A 22,837-nucleotide genomic window follows, 5' to 3' on the forward strand; every position below is an offset into this window, starting at 1 on the left:
TTAAGATAGGATCTTTTTCCAGCATTTACTATAAGACTTCACAATTAAAAAAATAGATCAGTATTTTGACACATTATCTTCACATTCCTAATGGAATTTTTCTTTTCGTCAGGAATTGTAAAACTGTTAAGCCTAATTTCTTTATAATTCTAACCAGACTTTCAATTATGTTTCCCAGTGGATTAAAATATGACCAATGATCTAAAAATATGAATCCGAGTGGTATTTTCCCTCTGCCATAATCCTTAATATTTCTGAAAAAATCATAAAGACTTTAAGTGCTTTTAAAAGAAGGAACTCTAGATCAAATTTTAAAAATAAAGATTTTTTGAAATATCAAAACTATACTTAAGTATCCTAAAGTAATATTTTATTTTGAATTATCAAATTTCTATTCCTTCAAGTTCAAAATGAAAAATGAGTTAATGACTATGGAAAATATTTATAATCCAACATTCATTAATTTTACTTTCTTTACAAATAAATCTGTTTAAACCATAAATCACATATATATGTGAAACTGCATATCCACTCTAGTAATTTATTACACTATTAAGACTATCGCTCTTACAATTCTCCTGGGGAAATTCCAGTAACTTAAGAAGCATTTGAAAGATTTCTTTCTCCATGAGGTGACATTACCAAAGGTAGCTGAAATATTCCAATCCAGAATGTGTAAGAGTGAAGAATAAGATATATTTCAAATCACTTGCAGCATAGCGTGATCAAGTAGGAATCAGGAGGTATGATTCTCTGCTCACTGGCTGTGGGGTATATTTAGAATCAGGCAAAATAGCTTGTCTTCTCGCACATGGAGTTTTCCAGTGGGTTATCGGCTGCTTAGCCTACCTACAATTGGAAGTTCAATGAGATAACTGAAGTGAGATTTAATATATATGGTTATTTTGTTGTGAATTAGATAGGGCTATCCAGCTCCACACATCAATTTTGTATTCAACAGTTTAGACATTTATTATTAAAGATTGTATTAAACATTTTCATCAATTCCACCCCCGCCCCCGCTTGTTCTGCCCACCTCCTTTGTGAAGTGAAAAGGTTTTGAAAGAGTGGTGGCTGTTATTGTCACCATCATTGGGTAGTATTTTTTCTTCACGGAGGTTACCAAAATGCCTTTGCCGTGAAAAGGTTTTCTATTATGAAGAAATTTATGCTTTCAGATCATCCATAAATGTCCTTATTTATTTCTGTTGCAATGGATTTTTTTTCACAAGCAATACATCTGGCAAGTACAGCGCTTTCTCCTGTCTTCGTTCCAATGGCAATCCTTCTCTAGAGCACTTGATTATTCACTGTAGCACTCAACTATAAGGCCATGGTCAACAACCAGCTGGACTGATACCTTCAAGTCCTCCATAGGTCCCACAGTCAATTTTGGGCCCCAGGACAGAATTTTACAGACTTACCTTTCCCATAGAGCCTGTGCTGTAGAACTCTCTTCATCAAGAATGATTTTGTGGTTTTAGGCAGGTCTTTCAGCATTCCCAGGCCTGGTTCCTTAGATGTAACATGAGTGATTTTGCCTAGCTGGTCTACTTCTAAGAGTCTGTGCTTCCATGCTATCTTATATACCCCTCCTGGAAGAACTCACCAAATCCTAATTGATTTAAGAAAGTAACTACCAATTAGATCTTGAAGTCAGGGCAGATGGACATAATTTCCTCGGGCTTCTAAAAGAAACCTCTCACCTCATTTGTTAATGATCCTACAAGTAATTTTTTTTATCATCAAATCCTCTTATCAAAAAGGAAAAAATATATAGCAAATACAGTTTGTTTTTCCCGACACAACGGCTGGAGCCAAAGTGGGTGAACAAGTAAATGTGGTGAAGAAAGCTGATGGTGCCCGGCTATCAAAAGAGATAGTGACTGGGGTCTTAAAGGCTTGAAGATAAACAAGCGGCCATCTAGCTCAGAAGCAACAAAGTCCACATGGAAGAACACACCAGCCTGTGTGATCGAGTGGTCCCAAAGGGATCAGTTACCAGGCATCAAAGAACAAAAAATCATATCATTGACTGCACACCTCCATGATAGGATCGCTGAAGACAAATGGGTGCATAAGCAAATGTGGTGAAGAAAGCTGATGGTGCCCGGCTATCAAAAGAGATAGTGTCTGGGGTCTTAAAGGCTTGAAGGTGAACAAGGGGCCATCTAGCTCAGAAGCAAATAAGCCCACATGGAAGAAGCACACCGGCCAGTGCGATCACGAGGTGCCCAAGGGACCAGGTATAAGGCATCATGCAAAATAAAAAAGATATAAGTGTGTGTATGTATGTGTATATATGTGTATATGTATATATGTATGTGTATATATGTATATATATATCATATTAAATGAAGGGGGAAGTGCAGAGTGGAGACCCAAGGCCCAAGTGTCGGCCAATGGAGATCCCCTCATAGAGGGGTTTAGAAGAGGAGATGGGTTAATTAGGGTGTGAGGTAGTATCGATGAAGAACACAGCTTTCCCCCAGATCCTGGATGCTTCCTCCCCCCAACTACCATGATCCGAATTCTACCTTGCAGGGCTGGATAGGACAGAGGCTGTACACTGGTACATATGAGGGTTGGAGGTACAGGGAATCCAGGGTGGATGATACCTTCAGGACCAAGGGTGTGAGGGATGATGCTGGGAGAGTGGAGGGTGAGTGGGTTGGAAAGGGGGAACTGATTACAAGGATCCACATGTGACCTCTTCCCTGGGAGAGGGACAGCAGAGAAGGGGGGAAGGGAGACTCCGGATAGGGCAAGATAAGACAAAATAACGATGTATAAATTACCAAGGGCATATGAGGGAGGGGGGAATGGGGAGGGAGGGGGGAAAAAAAAGAGGACCTGATGCAAGGGACTTAAGTGGAGAGCAAATGCCTTGAGAATGATTGGGGCAGGGAATGTATGGATGTGCTTTATACAATTGATGTATGTATATGTATGGATTGTGGTAAGAGTTGTTTGAGTCCCTAATAAAATGTAAAAGAAGAAAAGAGAAAAAAATGATTAGGGCAAAGACTGTACAGATGTGCTTTATACAATTGATGTATGTATATGTATGAACTGTGAAAAGAATTGTATCAGCCCCAATAAATTGTTAAAAAAAAAATACAGTTTGTTTTTGTTGTATGCTGTGCAATAGATCCTGATATTCATGTATTCAATATATTCATTAGAATTAAGCAGTTCTGCAATATCTGGCACAGTCCCCAAAATTCTGGCCTATCCACAATTCTACAGGTCCTTAAAAACAGAACTGTCGCAAGTTGCTTAGTTGAACGCTCAAGATAAATTAGTTGGTAACATAGGCTCCTGTATAATTGGCATATGAGTGACACTCAGCTACACAATTTCACATCTAATCAAGTGAAAACGGGAATTCTAGCTGACCTGTTGTCTCTTTGAATCTGAAACTGGACAGAATCCAACTGGTGCAAATGCAGCCCTGAAAAGTGAGGTGGGCAAAAGAAAAATAATATACTATATTTTTTGAGCTACAGAACTGGTAGATGAGATAGTGCCTTTCACATGGCCTAAACAATAGCTGTAGATGTGTAGTTGATTAGTTTCCTACACGTTTTCAAAGATTAAAATGTCATTTTCCCTTCTCAGTTTTCCATGACCATTCTAATGGGGACTGTGTTGTGAAGACATAGACCATGCTGGATATACCTTCTTGAAGCTACGCTTGATGGCTACAGAGATTCAAAGCTCAGCTTCTGGGTGAAAACGTCTAATCAGAAAGGAGAGAGGAAGCAATATGGAAAATCTATGAACATGTAATAAATGCAAAACTGTACTTAATTAAGAGCTAAAACTTATTTGAGAAGTCAGGAAGTGCTCAGGGACCACCTATGAGAAGTAAATTACTGATGACTTGAACAAGCAAGAAAAGAGCGCTCCATGGTGATAGCTAGGTAACGAGACATGTGGCTTTCTCTCCCAGGATGGGCAGAATTTGAACATGCAGGACTGTGATGGGATGGCAGCCCCAGCTGGAAAGCAGTATGAACAAATGCTTGGTGGCAGAAGGAGGGGATGTAACTCAGGAGACTTTAATAAGGTGCAGGGAGTGTAGTGGAGAAGTAAGGTGGTTACAGTGGGGGAAAGACGATGGAGGCCTTTAGAAGGTAATATACTTAGATTGGATGCTGTTGGGAACAAGTTCTGGAACAGTGACATGACTTGATGGTGTGACACCCTTGCTAAAGACTAGTTAAACAATGGTGTGTGTGCAAGATGAATGGGGAAAGAAAGACAAAGTATAGACCACAATGTAGAGACTTGAGGGGAGGCAGAAGAGGATTAGAGCAAGCCCTGTGTCTCATCGTTTTCAGTTGCAAGGAGAACACTTTGTCTGTCTCGGCTGAGCAGGGTTTGTCAGTAGAGGAGATGCATACTGAGAGTCTACATGGGGGAAAGGAAAACAAAGTCAAGGTGGTGTTATTGTTCTCCAGAAAGTGAGTCCCACTTAGTTTTGACAGGCCAGTGTCTTGAATCCAGGGGTCCATACTCTGCCCCAGTCCCCCCGAATCCCACTGAGCCATCTGCTCTCTCAGTTGTAACATTACTGCCATTAGTTAGCAAATGTTGTCATTGCTAGTCATGTGTGCTTAATTAAGTCATACCTTTTTAATCCTAGAAAAGTTATCAAGGAAATGGTGTGTAAAACATACATCTTAGTTTATTATTTGCCCAGCATAAAATATGATCTACCAAAGGCAAACAAGACATGCACTTGCTTCGACGGCACATCTATTAAAATTGGGATGACGCAGAGAAGATTCGCATGGTCCCTGTGCGAGGCTGACATGCAAATTCGTGAAGCATTCCATATTTAGAAAACAAACAAAAGCAAACGAGACAGTCTACACTTCCAAAGGGGTTGTGGCAATGGCAGAAGAAATTGTAGGAACACCTTCAATTCTACTCTTAGACAATGTTAGGAGTTGACTGTGAATGATCAATGGACAGTTATTTGGGGAGCAAAAAGGTTAATGAGAATAAATACCAATTGCTGGATGGGAAGTGTTTCCAAACAGCTTATTTCCCCTTGTTTTCTTTCCTTTTCTTTTCGCCTCTGGTCACCAATGGGAATCTGTGTGAGACAACATGCTTTGGTTGCATGGATAATGTTCTTTTCTACTTGGCCTCATGGTTCTTACAAGGGCCATGCTTTTCCAATTGAGGGAGAGGATACCGATAGTTATCAGGAGCCCTGCAGGCATAATGGTTCTGATTGGGCTGCTAACCACAAGGTCAGCAGTTTGAAATTGCCAGCCTTTGTTCAGGAGAAAGACAGGGCTTTCTATTCCCATAAAGAGGCACTGACTGGGAGGCAATGAATTTGATTTGGGTTTTGTTTTTTGTACCTATCAGGAGTTCTGGGGGGCATAGCAGGGCATGTGTTGCTAACCTCAAGGTCAGAAGTTCAAACCCATCAGCTGCTCTATGGGAGAAAGATGAGGCTCCTGTAAGGATTTATGGCTTTGGAAACCCTCTACAGGGTTGCTATGTGTCAGATGGCAGTTGAGTTTGGGGTTTGAGTGCCCATAAGGTAGATATAGAAACCAAATATGTAAATTCCTAAATTAAAGTCTGAATTAAGGTAATCATAAATTAGGAAGTTTGGAAATAGAAACTCATCCTCTATGGCCTAAACTCCACATGAAGACATGAACCGTTGGTCTACGTGGACATCGGATGAATGGGCCTCATGTTATGTTTGTCAGTTAAGCGCCAAACTTTTGTGCTTGCTACAGATGACTTTTAATGATCAAACTCTCAGACTTACTGCCATCTAGTCGATTCCAACTCATAGTAACCATATAGGACAGAGTCAAACTACCTTTGTGGGTTTCTGAAACTGCAAATCTTTATGGAAGTAGAAAGCCTCATTTTTCTCCCTCAGAAGGACTGGGGGTTTCAAACTGCTGACCTTGTGGTTAGCAGCCCAATGGGTAACTCACCATATGCCGCTTTACCTTTTCTCCTTGATTCATTGCATCAGATCTCTCAAGAATTACCAGTTGAATCGTGAGCCATTAATGGCTTCCAAATATAAGCGTACTCTTGCCAATCAGACTCTGGCTGAGAACTAGCGTACACATGCTGGCCCTTAGGCGGGCATTTCTCACCCTCAAACCAGGGAACATGTAGAAAATTCAATTGGGAAATATAGAAATAAGCCAGTCTTCATAACAAACTTGAACAGAACCCACATCTCTTGAAGAACGTCTCCACCAGTCAGTGCTAATGTCTTCTAACAGAACACTTTAGCAGTAGCTAATCTTTAAAATATGAGTGAATTCTTTCCATCAGGCAGCTCTCAACTCAAGAACTTTAAATGCAAGTGCAATCTTCTACTTCTAATAAAAATATCATTTCCTGACAACTATACACGAGTATAGTAAAAGCATATGACAAAAGAGTGGATCTCTTATTGAAAGCAACAAAAGAAGAGCCATTGTCCGTCCTCTAGTTGGTTGGATACATAGCAACCCTCAATAGGGTGCTCAAGACTGCAAATCTTCATCATGGGAGCAGACAGCCTCCGAGTTCTCCTGTGGACTGACTGACTGGTGGTTTGAAAACACTGTTACTGTTATTTGGCCAACAGTTGTCTCCTAATGTGAGAATGTATCATTTTTGTCCGAGGAAGAATATATCTTATAAAGTATGATGACCGTATATACTCCAGTATAAGCCAACCCGAATATCAGCTGAGGTACCTTGTCAGGGGAAGCCAGCCCCTAACACATCAGGACGGGTCCAGTAGGCACAATTATACAGCGATAATAAGTAAAGATCATAGTACAATTATAGAGAGCATGAGAGATAGAAGAGAAATATTGAAATAAATAGAGTCAGACACAAGTCATGGTAGCATGCTCACCTCAGCCCCGCTTGGTGGTCCATGTGGAGGGAGAGAGAGAATCTTTAATGCTGGCCCAGGCTTTATCTTCTTTGGGGACATGCAAGCCCCCTAATTATAGGTGAAGACATATGTCACAGGAGGGGTTGTGCTATAGGTAATACAGTAATGGGAGGGGGTGGCCTAGGGAAATACATGTAATCGGAAGAGGAGGGATTGGGGGTATACATGTGACAAGAAGAGCAGACCCTAGATTTAGGATGGCAGCCTAACCTTGGTCACCCTTGGACGGGTTTGACCTCTCTGGGGTCTCCTACAAGGAAACAGACAACTACTATCCTTATCAGAAGGGAGTGGACCCTACTTGTTATGGGATAAACAGTGGTGTCTACTTGCTCTAGATGGCTGATAGATCTTAGGGAGAATGACCCCTGATCTACTCCTGATGACCTCCAAGTGTATAGTAATTTGCAAGTAGCTAAGTTTGGCATATATTTGGGGGAGACAGCTTGGGAGAAATCCTTCTGTTTCTCACAGTACCTAATTTTACCACAAAAATTGCATTAAAAATGTGCTGAAAACCTTGGCTTATACACGAGTATATACAGTATATATTCTAATGTCCATCAATGTTCATAAAATAATATTTGTCTATATGTACATTATATATATACACACAGAGAGAAAGATTTCCCATGTTTGCATGGAAAAGTTATCAGAAATCCAGTCTATTAATTGACCAGGAACCGATGCACATGTTCTATAGAGACTACCTTCTCTTTGGAAATGCATGACGTTGCCAAATCGGACGGCACAGAACCAGGCAGCATTTTGTTCTAAGGTTGTTATGGGTCAGAGCTGACTTGGCAGCACATAACAACGACAAAATGAAATTCCATGTTCAGCATTCTCTCTTTCCTTTGATAATAGATGAGCTCGATACTGACAGTTTCTCTCACCCTCTAATTGACCGATTGGCAAGTTTTGTTAATTTTTTCACAGTGTCCTTTCTTCCTTTTTCATTCTCACTGTCCCCAATGATAATAAACACCGTTTTTAGAGTTTTCATTCTTTTCCCAAAAATGTCTTTTCTCTCTTTTAACAAACACCTGAAAATCACTGCACCTGAACATTCCATGTGTTTAGCTATAAAATTTGGCCTGTTTTAGCTATGAGTGGACACACTATGGGAGGGCACAGAGAATATGCTCCCAGAGCACAGACTATCCCCTCCCTCTTCTCCATTCCCTTCTTTGCCACTCTTCTTTCCTTCTGTCACGCCTCTCTCCTTCATGATTTCTTTCTTCCTTTCCCTCCTCTTGGGGCATCCCTTCATTGTTTTCCCAAACTATGTGTATGAAAACCCTCTGAATAAAAAATGCCATATTTATTTGAAAATTACATTCTCTGGTTTAACTGCAAGTTTTAGCCAAAGTTGGGCTCTTCTCCATCTTGGCATTGAAATACAGTTGTGTGTCTACTATGTCCCAGAATCTTTGTTAAGGATCTTGTATTTATGATCTCATTTAATCTTTGTATGTATGTCTTGCTTCTTAGCCAAAGTAGATACCATATTCCTTCAGGGCAAGGATGCTGTCTTACACTTATTTTATATACTCCTCAGCACATACAACAGAAATATATACAGGAAACCCACATACAGAAGATTAAATACATTTGGAAGATTGATAAAACAATAAGACTTCCCTTATACCTGTTCCTTTGGGCTCTGGTTCTAATTCGAAGGCATATTGTGGTCCTTCCGATGCCACATCAACTCAGGTGTTACAAAGTAAGGCAACTCAAGCTGTTTGGTATTGGCAGCCTCCAAACGTGTTTTACTGGATATAAATATCAATATAGAAAAATAATGTGATAACATGTGTGGGACTTCTTGGCGCCTCAAATTAAAAATATTACATATCCTGTGCTTTTATTTTTCTGCCTGATTCAGAATACTTTCCATGTTCTTACCAGCATTATGTTCTCAAGAGGGAAAAAAGGAGAACACAATTCCTGGGGGCCTCACTTTTCTGGATGCACTTCTCACAAGATGAAAGTGAAAAGCTGAAGTTTCAAGGATGTCTGGAGGCAATGCAAAGCACATCTGTTTACTTGGACATTCTATTCAGGGGAAGATTGATTATTGGCAGGTGAAGGTTAACGGGGAGGCTTTCAACTGGCAGGAAGTCTATTCAGAGGACATGTTGTATTACGGACACGTGATTTGGTGCTAAGTCATGTTAGCAACATAAGCTCGAAGATGATATCCATAGTGCATGCTTCTGAATTAACTCATCGATAGCTCCCGACTCTGAATTCAATGAATCTCTTCAAACCCCGACTCTAACAGAGCTAGGATCTTAAATAGTTTAACCTTCACTTTCATTTCAAATAATTATAGCAGGGACCATCCATGCGTTAGAGCACCATCTTTTTAAAAATTGTCCAACACAGGGAAGTGCATGGCAAACAAGGTCTAGTCATGAAGTATTCAAACTTGATAACTCAAGTTATGCTGCCCTTCATGTTTCTTAATAACAAATATGTAAAAACCAAGGTTACAATATTACAATAGTTACAATATTACAATAATTAGTGATAACAACAGGCGTGGGGAGATGACCGCCATAGATGCAGAACTTCTTGTATGTTACTGGTTAAGTTGGTCCCAATTTACCCTACAATGATGTTACCCAAAGTGGGCAGTGCCACTCCTGGAGGGCACTTGAACAACCTAGGGTTGGAAGGAGGTGGGCTTCAAAAGCAGATACCTACACTTTAGCCTGGATTGGGAGCTTTAGTAACAAGGTTTTTAATTGACAGGGTGTTGCTGAGTAATTTTGTTTTCCTGAAAAGTGAGTGATAGGTAGTCCAAATGAGTTTGGGAACCTATGCAAACATTATAAATACAAGCTTACGAGCTGTTAAATGTAAAATTCATAGTAACCAATGAGAAAATACCTTAAAAACAAAATGAAAGGGGAAGGCCCTCAAAATAGCTCACTACAATAAGCCAATGAAACACACACACATAAGCAGCAGTAAAGACAAAGAAGGCTCAAGACACACAAGTAACAAAGTGGTTGAAGTAAGTCACTTCTTATAGTCAATTTCCGTGAATCGTCTAAATGCCCCAGTCAAAAGGCAGATTGGCAGAATGAATGACAAAAACCACGGTCCAACTCTTCTGTTTAAAAGCGATATACATTAGGCCCATGGACAAGATTAGATTGATCATGAAAAGATGGGGGGAAATATTCCATGCAAATTATAATGAAAAGAGAACTGGGGTGTCAAAATGAATAAAATAAACTGTAAGGTAAACTCTGTCAGAAGAGGTAACTACAAACCTCAGTTATTGACATGGTTAGGTTCCAAAGATGAGGGCATTATGCATACTTGGTGTCATGTGAGAGTCTGTGGTTGTGACCTTGCTTTGGTGTCAGTGTTCCTCCTGGTTGCTCACCATCCACCAGGTGCCTCCAACATAGCTCAAGAAGCAGGTGGTGTGTCAAGTTCCCTTGCCCCTGATGCATCCCTCATCCTGAATTCTGTACCGTGGAGGAGCCCATGGGGTGGAGTAGTGATGGTAGTGGCTGGGTGTTGCCTGCTACCCACTACTTGCCACCTCTCACTGCTCACCGTGAGTGGAGAACCAGTTTGTCCTCTACTCTAAGTGGGGGCCCCACTCATCCTCTGTTCACCCCAGTTTCATAACCCCACAAGATCCTTTTCCCTTGCTCTCCATTCCTGCCTCCCCAGTCCTCCCTCCCTGGACCCTTCAGGCCCTTGCCTAGCCAAGCCTTGCCCTGGATACTTGTACCCTTTCATTATCCTACCTCAGACTCTTTGTGGCCAGACCAAAAGATGTCAAGGATGAATGAAAAAGGCAACTCACAAGTACTTGCCAATTGTTTCTAGATTAACCTCTAGTATATCATTCAAGGTGGCCCGTGAAGGATGTCCTGGGCCTGGCACCTGTCATAAATGTGAAACGTTAAATGATTACATAGCAAGACAGTTGGTAAATGTGGTGTAGGTATGCATACGGGGGGGAGGGGAGGAAAAATAATTAAGAGTTAACCAATGTAAATATATATGCACCCAACATCAGAGCAGCTGAGATAAGCAAACACTGATAATAATGAATAGCACTACAGTAATAACTGGAGACTTTCAATACTGAGCTGAACGTTTAGAATGAAGCTCAACAAGAAAACGGAGGGTCGAGATAACACTACATGGCCACTAAACTCCACCCAGCAACAGAATAATGTACATTCTACTCTAGGAGCTATTTTCTAGATAGCGCCTGTGTTGGTTCACAAATCAAATATTGATCCTTTTTAAAAGGTTAAAATCAATAATTTCAAACTCTCAAGTCAATTAATTAATTAAAATACTAAAACGGGACTTTAAAACTTTATGGAGGAGTTCTATTATCTTTTAACTCCGTTCTTTCACAAAATTTTGAAGCCCCTCACACAAAGTATTTTGTCTAACCACAACAGAATAAAGCTAGAAATCAGTAACAGAAGAAGAAAAAAACAAAACTGGAAAATACACAGCACGTGTAAATGATAAAACGTTATTAAACAAATCACCAATGTATCCAGGAAGAAATCACAAATTTCTTACGAGTCAACTAGGAAAGCACACTATACCAAAACTCCTAGTATGCAGTGATGGCAGTAGCCAGAGGGATATGGAAAGCAATAAAGGCTTACAGAAAAATCCATGAAAACTTTTCGATTGAGAGTCTAATTTGACAATGTCAGGAACTAGAAAGGGAAGAGTAAACGAAACCAAAGATCGGGGCAGAAATCAAGAACATTGAAGAAAACAGGGAGAATTAATACAACGAGAAGACAGTAGTTCTTAGAAAAGTTCGATAGAGTAGGCACACCTGACACACACGCAAAGATGTGAATAACTAAAGAAACAAAGGGCCCATGACTAACTTTATAGAAGCAGAGAAAAGAATGGTGCAGTCGTATGAGGCGGCCAGATTCTTAGTAGCATCTAACTTACCCAAACTGACTCAAGAGGAACTAGCAAGCCTGCTTGGACAAGTCACCTGCAAAACACCTCATTAAAGTGTTCAAAAGCAAAGGATGTCAAGCAGAAGACAAAGGTGTGCCTGACCCAAGCCATGGTATTCAGTCACCACAGGTGCATGCAAAAGCTGGTCAAGGCGAACGATCCTTTAACTACAAAAAAAAAAAAAAGAAGCTGGTCAAGGAATAATAAGATAGAAGAATTGATGCATTTGAACATGGTATGAGTGGCACAGGACCATAAGAAATGAAGAGATCCATTCATGTTTAAAAAAACATCTTGGGGGAGGGGACAAAATAAAACAAAAAAATGAAAAACATCTCAACACCAACAACAAAAAGTCCTGGGCCAGATGGCTTCACTGGGGAATTCCAGTAACCATTGAGAGAAAAGTGGAAATAATCCATATCCATCAAGAAATGAGTAGATAAACAAAATATGATAGGTTTATGATATGGAATATTATTCAGCTACAGCGACAGGAAGTACTGATAACATGCAATGAAGTGAATAAATATTGAAAACACTGTCCCGAGCAAAATAGTCAGACAAATAACACCTGTTATTTGAAGGTAAACAAGCGGCCACCTAGCTCAGAAGCAACAAAGCCCACATGGAAGAAGCATACCAGTCTGTGTGATCACGAGGTGTCAAAGGGATCAGGTATCAGGCATCAAGAAACAAAAGATCATATCATTGTGAATGAGGGTGAATGCAAAATGGAGACCCAAAGCCCATCTGTAGGCAATTGGATATCCCCTTACTGAAGGGTCGCGGGGAGAAGACAAGCCAGTCAACGCGCAGGGTAGCACTGATGCAACATATAACTCCTCTAGTTCCTAAATGCTTCCTGCCCCCCGCTATCATGATCCGTACTCTACCTTACAAATCTGGTTTAGCAGTGATGAAACATACAACTTTCCTCCAGTTCCTGACCTTAATGCTTCCTGTCCTCCACCGTGATGATCCCAATTCTACCTTACAAATCTAGCTAGACCAGAGGATGAACACTGGTGCAGATCGGAACTGGAAACACAGGGAATCCAGGGCAGATGATCCCTTCAGGACCTGTGGTGAGAGTGGCGATACCGGGACGGTTGAGGGAAGGTGGGGTAGAGAGGGGGAACCGATTATAAGGATCTACATATAACCTCCTCCCTGGGGGATGTACAACAGAAAGTGGGTGAAGGGAGATGTAGGACAGTGTAAGATATGACAAAATAATAATTTATAAATTATCAAGTGTTCACGTGGGGGGGGGCGGGGAGGGAGGGGAAAATGAGGAGCTGATGCCAGGGGCTTTTGTGGAGAGCAAATATTTTGGGAATGATGAGGGCAATGAATGTACAAATGTGCTTTATACAATTGATGTATGTATGGATTATGATAAGAGTTGTATGAGCCCCCAGTAAAATGATTAAAAAATGAGGAGCTGATACCAAGGGCTCAAGTAGAAGGCAAATGTTTTGAGAATGATGATGGCAACAAATGTACAAATGTGCTTGACACAATGGATGTATGTTTGGATTGTGATAAGAGTTGTATGAGCCCCTAATAAAATGATTAAAAACACACACACATTATTTGTATGTATTTCACTTGTATGAAAAATCTAGAATAGTCAAATGTATAGGATTTTATATCTTTTCGTGAATATTTTGAAGCCCCTTCATGTTTTAAATATTTTTATGTGTGTATGAATGTGTTTATACAAGTTCACATCTTACTATAGAACTCTTGTCTTACCAAAATGTCTAGGCTTGGTTTATTGTCCAGCTGAACTTTCAAACCTTTTGTTGTTGTTAATATTTAATAACAGTCATGAGTTGTGTAGTGATTACACATCAGGCTGCTACTCCTAAAGTCAGCAGTTCGAAACCACCAGCCACTCTGCAGGAGAAGGATGAGGCTTTCTGCTCCTGTAAAGAGTCAAGTCTCCGAAACTCACAGGAGCAGCTCTACTCTGTCTGACAGGGTTGCGACGAGGGGCATTGACTTGTCCGATGTTTCATTTTTTTTCCGAGGGCTCTTACCACCTTCATACTGTTCCCACATCAGCCCTTTGTTACAGTTTGACTATTACAGGAAATGTGGCAATTAATTCTGAGAGAACCTCCTTTTTACAATACAGAAACAGAGCATCTCTCTTTATCTCCTCATGTTCTCAGTTCACTATCGACTACACCTCCTACGATTAAATAATAGCACACCCAAGTTCCTGTGATGCCTATTTGAGAAAATGTAGAAACTGCTTCCTACTGATTTGTACCCGTGTGGTAAAAACATATGTAAGAAGGGGGTTTTCCTTCCCAAAGGAAAACGGACACTAACTTTTATTTCCCCCTTTTCATTCGCAAATAAGTGCTATACATGGACCGTGTACTTTGAGAGGGGAAAGGTTGGTACGCCTCGTTGGTACAGCTGAAGATGAGGTCAAGCATCTCTTTGAAAGTCCTATGAACATGTTTTCTGGGAAGAAGGGGTTCCAGGAATATTGCGTTTGGTCTCATGCTGGAGGCAGTTTCGGCTTCTGTCCTCTGCCCGGCCCGGGGCAGGTGCAGACCAGGTGATCAGCGTTGGATGAAATATCCTGTGATCTACAACAAGATCATAAAAACTGGAGCTGACTGTCCAGTGTTCAAAGACATATTCGTTCAGTGTCTTGCAGTGCTTTGTCAGACAGTTTCTCAGGTTGTAGCCCTGCTGGGGAAAGGGCACCAACTGAAAGTTCAAAGTGTGGTGGTGGGTGGAGGGTTTGGGACCAGGCAAGAACTCAAGGTGATTGTTTTCAGCTTTTCACTGTTTGGTTTGGAGGTGAAGGAGGGCCAAGGCCCGCCCCTTCTTTTGTCTAAATGGTATCTTGCTTGACCAAAGACTTCTGGAAGCTTGACCTGGTTCCCCAGTGTTTTGCCAAGTTAATCTTTCTAAATAGTGTGCCTAGAGGAAGGAAGGAGAGCACATGACCCTTTGGCAAATCCCACTCCCTGCTGCGGGTCCATTGCCTGGGTCCTTTGTTCCTCAACAGCACTGGGGCCTATGCCTCCTTTCTGTTAACCTTTCATATAGGACCAGAGTGCAGGTCCTCCCAGCAAAGTGTGTTCAACTGTCATCATTGTCCTGTAGACCCATTAACTCAGTTGCTCCAAATTCCTAAATGCCCAGTGCAGTTCATTCTCCTAGTCTCGCTCTCTCTCCCTGTCCCCATGCTCTTTAGTGGTAGACTCCCCACAAACAGAATTAATGGTTGACTTTAACGGCGATAAACACATCCATGTATTCTTGATCTCCGTTTTCTGTGTACCTATCAATCTTCTCGCTCCCACTTATTGATCACAGGTATTGGGTATGCACTCAGCGAGGTGCTTCACAGGCTTCCATCACAATTCCCAAGGCAAGTAGTCCTCTCTCTTTGGGGCAGAGAATGAAGCTGAAACTCAGAACAGTTACATCACATATTCGTATAGCAAGAAAGAAGATCTGTTGGATAAAAATACAGATCTTCTGTCTGAATCTAAAGGCAGTATTCTCTTTCTTCCCCAATGATGTTTGGAATTTGATAAGGTAGAGAAGCAACTCATGTCTATCATCTATAGAGAACTCAAAACCAAACCTAACTGCCATTGAGTCCGTTCTGACTCATCGTGACCCTGTAGGTCTGGATAGAACTGCTCCGGTGGGTTTCTGAGACTGAAACTCTTTTTTTATTGAAAGTTAAAAGAGATAAAATGTTTCATATAACATTACAACTTAATTTGGATAATAATTTCAACATTCTATTTGTCACTTTTTTGGGTCACTTTTTAAAAATAATTTTATTGGGGGGCTGCTACCACTCATTACAATCTATCCATCCATCCATTGTGTCAAGCACACTTGTACATTTGTTACCTTCATCATTCTCAAAACATTGCCTTTCTATTTGAGCCCTTGATGTCAGTTCCTCATATTTCCACTCCCTCCCCGCTCCCCTTCCTCATGAACCCTTGATAACTTATAAATTATTATTATTTTGTCATGTCTTACACTGTCCGATGTCTCCCTTCACCTACTTTTCTGTTGTCCATCCCCCAGGGAGGGGGTTAGATGTAAACCCTGTGATCGGTTTCCCCTTTCTCCCTACCTTCCCTCCACTTGTCACTTTGTGGAGGCTCCCCAAAATTAAAATCAGTTGAGTTTAATCATTTTTGCCCTCTCTTCTTGTGGATGGAAGGGCTACCAGAACTTGTTAATGATTTTAAAGGAAAAGCATTGAAATGTCCAGGTAACTTATTCACAAATTTATGCAGTCTTCTAGTGGGTATAATTGTGGACCTGGTTATTGTCTGTCCTATAGGGCTGGAGCATGAGGAGTCAAGGGGCAAAGAAAAAAATGATAAAAGAGGACAAAAACCAGGGCAGTTGTGCCAAGCACCATCTGCAGGTAACTAAAGGTTAATTGGTGGGGCGGGGGAGGGGCGGGGAGTGACACTAGAAGGCATGGTAGGCAAGGAAGGCTTCAGAGAAGAGTAGAACTTCAGTTGGAACTTTAAAAGCTACAGATATGAGGATGATACCCCCAGGTTTGTAACTACAGAACTAGAAAGAACCTTGTACATATTTCGTCTCATTTACGCTCTAAACAACTAGTGGCTAGGAGCAGGGGAAGGCACTAGGAGGGCCGTAAAAATCAGGAGAGGAGAATAAACTTCTGATGGTGAGACAGTGAAAAGGGAAAGTTGGGCCCATATAACATCACAGCAACAAGTCCCACTAAGAAGTCCGAATGGCATCATTCTATGGGTAATGGGGGTCTATTTACTAGTCCTGATTCTAGAAATACTTTGTTGGAAAGACTACTGTTTATGGTTGGAAGCTCCCTCTGTAAGATGTGAACAGATGAGGATCATGAGGACTCATGGACTGGTTAGGAGACTGTGGTCACAGCCAAGAGTGAAAGAGTCACTGTACTGGGAAGGGGCCTGTGGGCCAGATGTGGGAGATATTTTATTTATTTATTTTTAAGCGTTTTATTAGGGGCTCATATAACTCTTATCACAATCCTCATACATCAATTGTGTAAAGCACCCTTGTACAATCATTGCCCTCATCATTTTCAAAGCATTTGCTCTCCACTTAAACCCTTGGTATCAGGTTCTCTTTATTTTTCCCTCCCTCCCCTCTACCCCCTCCCTCATGAGCCCTTGATAATTTATAAATTATTATTTTGTCACATCCTGCCCTGTTCGACGTCTCCCTTCACCCCCTTTCCTGTTGTCCATCCCCCAGGGAGGAGGTCATATGTAGATCCCTGTAATAGGTTCCCTCTTCCCAACCCACTCTCCCTCTCCCCTCCCAGTATCACCACTCACACCCCTGGGCCTGAAAGTATCATCCGCCCTGGATTCCCTGTGCCTCCAGCTCCCATCTGCACCAGTGTACATTCTCTGGTCTAGCCAGGTAGAATTCAGATCATGATAGTGGGTGGAAGGGGAGGCGGGGGGATGGGGAGCATTTAGGAACTAGAGGAAAGCTGTATTCTTCATCGGTGCTACATGGCACCCTGACTGACTCATCTGATGTGGGAGATATTTTAAAAGAAAAAAATCCACAGGATTTGATGGCAGATTGGCTATAGAGGAGAAGGACATCAGGAGGAAGAGGGGAAAAAACCACAACGTGCTAATATACTTGATTCCCAGCGTACAGGGATAAAATTGGAACTATTTTAAATAGTAAGTTTTAGAACAAGCTCTTCCCATAAGATAACTTCTTTCAAATATATGACCCTCAGTTAATGTGAATTTACTACACGACCACAGAATTAATTTTACACGTGATTTTCTGTTCCTTTAAAGTCAATGTACTCAGAACTCACTGCCACCACATTCATTCTGACTCATACTGACCCTATAGAGCAGAACAGAACCGTGGGTTTTCAGGACGAAATCTTTATGGGCTAAATCTTTACTACAGGTCTTTATCCTGTGAAGTGGTGGTGGTTTAGAACTGCTGACACACAACCCACCAGGGCTCTGATAAATGATAACAAATATCATGTTTAGTATCAGCTCCTTAATTTTCTTACATTTACTCCATATTCTCCCCACAAAAATACTGCAGAGGGGGAAAGAACCAGGTGTCCCAACTTGACCCATGGGCTGTGTCACGCAGATGGCAATGGTTTGACAAACCTTACTGATAATTTACTAGTACCTCACTATCAGAAATTCATTTGAAGGACTGACTGGTAAAGATGGAATCTGTTGAAATTCCAAACCTTCTGAACTAACCCCAGATCCATTCAACATTCGCATTTAATTAAGGAAGGGAGTGGCGAACATTTTATGCACTTTTGTCACTTGTCTCTACTGTTATCATGGAAATGGCCAGGACCACATGCCTAGATTTCTTTGAGGAAAAAAAAACCAGGATAGAACCTATTTTAGTTCCTTGATGTAGGTCCTCACTCTTAAAGTACCACAAGTTCAGTGAAACAAATCATCAGAACCTGATGGTGTATTTTAGCGTTGCATTCTATCATTAAAATGAATGTTATTAATTCCATTAACCAAACTTTCAGATCGTCTTTTGGTCCCAAGAGCCTAATGGATGCCTAGCTGTGTATGTGTGTGTGTGTGTGTGTGTGTGTGTGTGTGTGTGTGTGTGTGTGTGAGAGAGAGAGAGAGAGAGAGAGAGAGAGAGAGAGAGAGAGAGAGAGTGAGCTGGGGAATATGCATCAACATGGCAAGTGGAGATCTTCTACCCCTTCATTACCCACAATGATTTTTAACTTGACTAGGCGGGACAGCCTGCGCACTCAAACACTTTCCCAGCTGTCAGGATACTGATGGGAACTTCATGTGTGTGACCGGCACACTAGCACAAGTGCCGTCAGGAAGAATCCAAATGTCAAAGGAGGTATGTAGAAGTCACCATAAATATGCCTCTGGATGTTTGCCATCTGGAGCAGTAGATTTAGATTTTGACAAGAGTCGGGGATTGCCCTGTGGGCACTGTCTTTTAACAGGCCCATCTGGGTCACTCAGTAACTTCAAATTAAGGTAGCCCTGGTTGAGCAGGAGCGGAAAACCAACAAAAACTTTGCCTTTTCACCCTGTGCATTCAAAATTTCTCAGCATTTCTGTGTGTGTGTGTGTGTGTGTGTGTGTGTGTGTGTGTGTGTGTACAGTTCTCCTTTATTAGCCAAGTCCTTCCTGGGTAGGCAGCCTTGGAATATATCTACAAGTTAGCTTTTATCACTAAATAGCACCTTGTCTTTGTTAAAATGCCATCGGGAACAAACTTGGATTTGTGAGAACGAACTTTTCTTTCTCCTCAAATATGCGGTGATTGGGGAAAACGGCCATGAAGCACCCACCATCCCTGCTCCAGGCTGTACATGCAGTTCTAGTCCTGATACGGGGTACGATGCTGGTTTGTCTTTCAGCCTATATTTATTGGAACTCCAATGCCACTGAAAAGCCAGGATGGAATGACTGGAATTCCAAAAGCTTATGAACCTAGTGCTATTTTGGTTATGTAATAATGAGAATCAGATAATACTCACTTGGAAAAATTGCTGGGCATTACTCATGAGGGTGTTTTCTCACTGAAGAAGGTTTTGGAAATGATATCCTGATAGCATTCTGAGTAGCAACTAAACACCACACTACAAAATTGTTTTCATCTTAACTTTTGAAAAAGAGGCTAAAAAAATATTAACCGACTTCCAAAAACTATGTAACGGAACTAGAAATGTAATTTCCTTGCCAACTTTATGATGATGAACACTAAACACCAGCAAGCAACCTATTCGCAGATCTCATTTCAGAAGCACGTATTATTCAGACACTCTTCCCTGCAAAGGGCCAGGGCAGCTCTGGGTTTCTCTACCAAACATGCAAGTCCAGTTAGGACCAAGCACAGCTCTAGGATCGCCGGTCTGTTACAGTTCAAAAGAAGTATCTCTGTGACTCACCTTAGCTTGTTGGAAAATGTGGAAAAGAAAACGTTTACTGTTTGGGTCTACACAAAAATACAGCATGAGGTTTTGAAACGCCGGTGTTAAAGCACGCCTCAAAGGGAACACGTAAACTTCAATGTTTCAATCAGATCAATGTAATGTTCGACCGTGGGGGCTTTGGGTCAGGACATGTATCTGATGACAATTCATTTTATGCTTCCAAGGCACAGGACAACCATCAATTAATTTCCAATGACCGATTTATAATTAAATAATGTTGGGGTGGGTGGGGTGGGGGTTGTTTAAAACCCAGGCTGGAAAAAAACCCAACCTATTTACATTTAGGTAACACTTCAGGTCGCCTGTTTAAAAGGCATAAATGTAGTGACTTTAACGATCCATTACCGGGATACTACTTTAGTTTTCAATGACTTGTAAAACTTTCACAAACAGATCTGCAAATGAATTACCTCCATCTGCTCCCCCTACAGCTGCAAGAGGGCTATGTTAAAGAGCACTTCCCAACTTCCTCCTTTCCTGCTTTCCTCCAGGCTCCAAGCATTTTTGTTTTCACGCCGAGCCCTTTCTTCAGTCCGTTCAGGATAACCCAGTTCCGTAAGGAGTTTCCAAACTTCACAATCCATCTCCCTCCTCCCGTCCCGCCCCCATCCCCTCCAAATGTTAGTCCTCTGCTCCGCCATAAATCAGTCATAATCGACGCTGCAAAACATCAGTTAGCGCAGCAAGCCCATCTCTTCTGGCAACGCGATAACAGGCTCTTAAGAGAAGCTTTATAGATTGGGGAGGAAAATGGAACAGTTTGAAAGTGAATTCTGATTTTGAAAGCTCAAATAAATGCCTTCTTGGCCGGATGCAATCTGTATGGGCAAATTGAAGTCCCGGTCCTTCGCAGGTCATGGGGATATTACAAGGGCACAAGCAACACTCCAAAGGGCATTTTCTTAGCCACCCCTTCCAAAGCGAGGCATGAGCAAGCAGTGTTAGTCCGCTAAAGACAGCCGAGCATCCAGCTAGGTTGCTTGTTATCTGTCAGCCGTACAATAGTCGCATTGATAGGACCGCGGCCACTGCCTTTGACAAGTGGGCTGGGCTAGCACGCATTCCACTCAAAAGTACGCGATCAAGCTAGAGAGGGGGCGAGAAAAGCATTCGGTATCTGGTACTTTACCTGGAGAAACGGCTTCTCCGGAGGCTGCAGCAGATGAGTTCTCTCTCTTCTTCCCCAAGCGGAGGAGTTCTGCTGCCTGCAACTCTCGCCTGGAGAAGACCACACAGCTCAGGGGAGGCAGCCTTCCTGCTCCTAATCCCCACTCGAACGTGATGACACACACTAACCCCAACCATCTGTTGAAACACGTCCTCAAGCACTCAGCGCAGTGGTGTGTCAAGACGGGCTGCCCAATCCAATTGCCGGGGCTGGATGTCTCTGAAGGATTGGAGGCTGAGGGCAGGACAGGAACTCGAGGTCTGAGAACTCCCTGCCAGCCGAGTAACCTGAGATTTGCCGAGAGAAAGGACGGCGATTTAAAAAAAAAAAAAAAAAGGAGAAGTGGGCGGTGCTAACGAGAAGGTGGAGGGAATGAATTAGCCTGGTGGCCAGTTGTGTGTTACTTTTCACAACTCCTGAGCTCCCCGGGGGACGGTTTGGGACCTTGAGGAAGGATGCACTGAGGCACAGCCGAAACACCAACACGCTTTTACTGCCGATCTATTGAGGGCAATCTTAGCCAGGCACTCCCCTCCAGCCCCCAGCCCCCACCTCACCCGTCCACCCATCCACCCGTCCCCACGCCCAGCCCCGAAGAAGATAAAAAATTCATCTGGACACACTGATAAAGTGTTCATGTAGGAGTAGTTTGCACTGAGATGTGACGTCTGCATTTGGAAATCTAAACTCCTACCTTCCTTTGATGAAATTGCGGCTGCCTCCAACATTCCTGGGAGGAAGGAGCTGGGGGTGGGGGGGGGGACAGCTAGGAGCGTAAACTTCGCCAGTCCTACAGACAGCTAGCCTGCTCTTCAGGGTTTACAGCAAGTTGAGCTTCAGGAAGAGTCGATGCAAATCATTTTCCTTTCTACTCCTCTGAAATAGCACGTGCTCCCCAGAGATAAAGGTGGGGTTTCTTCATCCCTTGCTGCTGTTTCACAGGCGGCTCTTTGTAAAAGCACTTGGTACCAGAGGGCTGCCCTCTGTCATTGATTATTTTTATTGGCTTCTAGTTAATTGCACTTATAATGCCCATGTAGTTCAAACAGCTCATTAACAATTTTGCTTTGAAATGTTTTCCATTTTCAGTCATTTCAATATCTCCTTTTTACATGTATTTTTTTTTCTTTTGAGTTTTCTGAAATGTTGTATCAAAGTAATTACGCTGCTGGCAGAGAAGGACTGTACTTTAAACAGAACTTTTAAAAGATATCTTGAAATAAATGAACTGCTACAAATCTCACTCTTAAAAAAAAAGTCCCATCAGACCTCTAAAGAATGTTGATAATCTGGGAGAGAAAAATAGGGATTTCAATATGAGTATTACCAAACTCTGGAAAGGTAACATTTTAAATCTTGCACCTTTGGGAGTTCTGTGAGGAGTGCTAGGTGCCTTGGTTAAAGTGATTCACCGCTGGCTCCAACCTACTGGCTGCTGCTTCAAGGAAGAAAGAAAAGGCAATCTGTTTCCATGAAGATTTATAGCTTGGAAACCCTGTGGGGCAGATCTTCTCTGTCCTGTAGGATCAGTGTGAGACTCGACAATAAAAAAAAATTGCTGAAAGTACTAAAATCAAAACTATAAATTGATATCCAACACTTAGAGTACCAATAACATTCGGATAAGTATTTCCATATCTAGTACATAATGATGGAGCGAGCTTATTTTTTTTTTAATAATGTGTGTGTGGTAGTACATCCATCGAGATACTTTAAAAACATT

At 41.8% G+C, this 22,837-nt stretch overlaps 1 protein-coding gene and 1 non-coding gene across 5 annotated transcripts in view; one reads left to right on the plus strand and one right to left on the minus strand.

The window, feature by feature from the left end:
- The window catches only part of SULF1 (sulfatase 1), a 186,887-nt gene extending 165,476 nt beyond the window's left edge, over positions 1-21,411 (minus strand). For 2 of the 4 annotated variants that reach the window (XM_075549594.1, XM_075549591.1), the window contains exons 1-2: positions 21,243-21,409; positions 21,076-21,164 (exon numbers count right to left, since the gene is read on the minus strand). The gene's annotated coding sequence lies outside the window, so the exon portion shown is untranslated. Of the gene's footprint in view, positions 1-21,075 lie in introns of all 4 variants that reach the window. The other 2 variants (XM_075549592.1, XM_075549590.1) reach the window with 1 other exon arrangement.
- On the plus strand, positions 4,748-4,850 carry LOC142449514 (U6 spliceosomal RNA). The gene has a single exon (XR_012784669.1). It is a non-coding gene; the product is annotated as a U6 spliceosomal RNA (small nuclear RNA).
- Positions 21,412-22,837: the final 1,426 nt, after the last annotated feature.

This window comes from Tenrec ecaudatus, chromosome 5, assembly GCF_050624435.1.
Source record: "Tenrec ecaudatus isolate mTenEca1 chromosome 5, mTenEca1.hap1, whole genome shotgun sequence".
NCBI classification, from domain to species: Eukaryota; Metazoa; Chordata; class Mammalia; order Afrosoricida; family Tenrecidae; genus Tenrec; species Tenrec ecaudatus.